At 41.5% G+C, this 2,337-nt stretch overlaps 1 non-coding gene across 1 annotated transcript; it reads left to right on the top strand.

The window, feature by feature from the left end:
- The first annotated feature begins 2,005 nt into the window (after positions 1 to 2,005).
- LOC112781437 (small nucleolar RNA R71) lies at positions 2,006 to 2,113 on the top strand. The gene has a single exon (XR_003192213.1). It is a non-coding gene; the product is annotated as a small nucleolar RNA R71 (small nucleolar RNA).
- Positions 2,114 to 2,337: the final 224 nt, after the last annotated feature.

Genomic DNA, 2,337 nt, shown 5'->3' on the forward strand with positions numbered 1-2,337 from the left:
GCCAGGATGCTGCTTGTTTTGGGCGTTCAACGCCAGATCCATGCTCTATTATGGCGTTGAACGCCAGCCAGATGCTCCTTACTGGCGTTTAAATGCCAGTAAGCCCTTCCTCCAAGGTGTGATTTTTCTTCTGCTATTTTTGATTCTGTTTTTGATTTTTCTATTTATTTTGTGACTCCACATGATCATGAATCTTAGAAAACATGAAAGAACAATAAGAATAAAAATAAAATTAGAAAAATAAAAATTGGGTTGCCTCCCAACAAGCGCTTCTTTAATGTCAATAGCTTGACAGTGGGCTCTCATGGAGCCACACAGGTGATCAGGTCAATTTTATAGACTTCCCAACACCAAACTTAGAGTTTGGATATGGGAGTTCAACACTAAACTTAGAGTTTGGTTGTGGCCTCCCAACACCAAACTTAGAGTTTGACTGTGGGGGCTCTGGTTGACTCTGCAGTGAGAGAAGCTTATCATGCCTCTTTTCCATGTTTTCAGGATGATAACCTTGTGCTTTAAACACAAGGGAGTCCCCATTCAATTGAAGGACTAATTCACCTCTGTTAACATCTATCACAGCTCCTACTGTGGCTAGGAAAGGTCTTCCAAGGATGATGCATTCATCCTCATCCTTCCCAGTATCTAGGATTATGAAATCAGCAGGGATGTAAAGGCCTGCAACCTTTACTAGCATGTCCTCTACTTGTCCATAAGCCTCTTTTCTTGAATTGTCTGCCATCTCTAATGAGATTCTAGCAGCTTGCACCTCAAAGATTCCAAGTTTCTCCATTACAGAGAGTGGCATGAGGTTTATTCCTGATCCAAGGTCACATAGAGTCTTCTCAAAGGTCATGGTGCCTATGGTACAAGGTATTAGGAACTTTCCAGGATCCTGTTTCTTCTGAGGCAATCTTAGTTGATCCAATGCATTTAGTTCATTGGTGAACAGGGGAGGTTCATCTCCCCAAGTCTCTTTACCAAATAAATTGGCATTCAGCTTCATGATTGCACCAAAAAACTTGGAAACTTACTCTTCAGTAACATCCTCATTCTCTTCTGAAGAGGAATATTCATCAGAGCTCATGAAGGGCGTAAGGAGGTTTAATGGAATCTCTATGGTCTCTAGATGAGCCTCAGAGTCCTTTGGTTCCTCAGAGGGAAACTCCTTATTGATCTCTGGACGTCCCAGGAGGTCTTCCTCCTTTGGATTCACGTCCTCCCCTTCCTCCTTGGATTCGACCATGATGGTTATATCAATGGCCTTGCACTCTCCTTTTGGATTTTCTTCTGTATTGCTTGGGAGAGTACTAGGAGGGATTTCAGTGATCCTTTTACTCAGCTGGCCCACTTGTGCCTCCAAATTTCTAATGGAGGACCTTGTTTCATTCATGAAACTCAGAGTGGGCTTAGATAAATCAGAGACTAAATTTGCTAAGCTAGATGGATTCTACTCAGAATTCTCTGTCTGTTGCTGAGTAGATGATGGAAAAGGTTTACTATTGTTAAACCTGTTTCTTCCACCATTATTAAAGCCTTGCTGAGGCTTTTGTTGATCCTTCCATGAGAGATTTGGGTGATTTCTCCATGAGAGATTATAGGTGTTTCCATAAGGTTCACCCATATAATTTACCTCTGCAATTGCAGAGTTCTCAGGATCATAAGCTTCTTCTTCAGAAGATGCCTCTTGAGTACTGTTGGATGCAGCTTGCATTCCATTCAGACTCTGAAAAATCATATTGACTTGCTGAGTCAATATTTTGTTCTGAGCCAATATGGCATTCAGAGTATAAATTTCAAGAACTCCCTTCTTCTGAGGCGTCCCATTACTTACAGGATTCCTCTCAGAAGTGTACATAAACTGGTTATTAGCAACCATGTCAATAAGTTCTTGAGCTTCTGCAGGTGTTTTCTTTAGGTGAATGGATCCACCTGCAGAAGTATCTAATGACATCTTAGCTAATTCAAATAGACCATCATAGAATATATCCAGGATGGTCCATTCTGAAAGCATGTCAGAAGGACACTTTTTGGTCAGTTGCTTATATCTCTCCCAAGCTTCATAGAGGGATTCACCTTCTTTCTATCTAAAGGTTTGAACATCCACTCTAAGCTTACTCAGCTTTTGAGGAGGAAAGAACTTGGCTAAGAAAGTCGTGACCAGCTTATCCCAAGAGTTCAGGCTATCTTTGGGTTGAGAGTCCAACCACACTCTAGCTCTGTCTCTTACAGCAAACGGGAAAAGCATAAGCCTGTAGACCTTGGGATCAACCCCATTGGTCTTAACAGTATCACAGATCTGCAAGAATTTAGTTAAGAACTGAAAAGGATCTTCAGATG

This window comes from Arachis hypogaea, chromosome 19 (genome assembly GCF_003086295.3).
Source record: "Arachis hypogaea cultivar Tifrunner chromosome 19, arahy.Tifrunner.gnm2.J5K5, whole genome shotgun sequence".
In the NCBI taxonomy this organism is placed as follows: domain Eukaryota; kingdom Viridiplantae; phylum Streptophyta; class Magnoliopsida; order Fabales; family Fabaceae; genus Arachis; species Arachis hypogaea.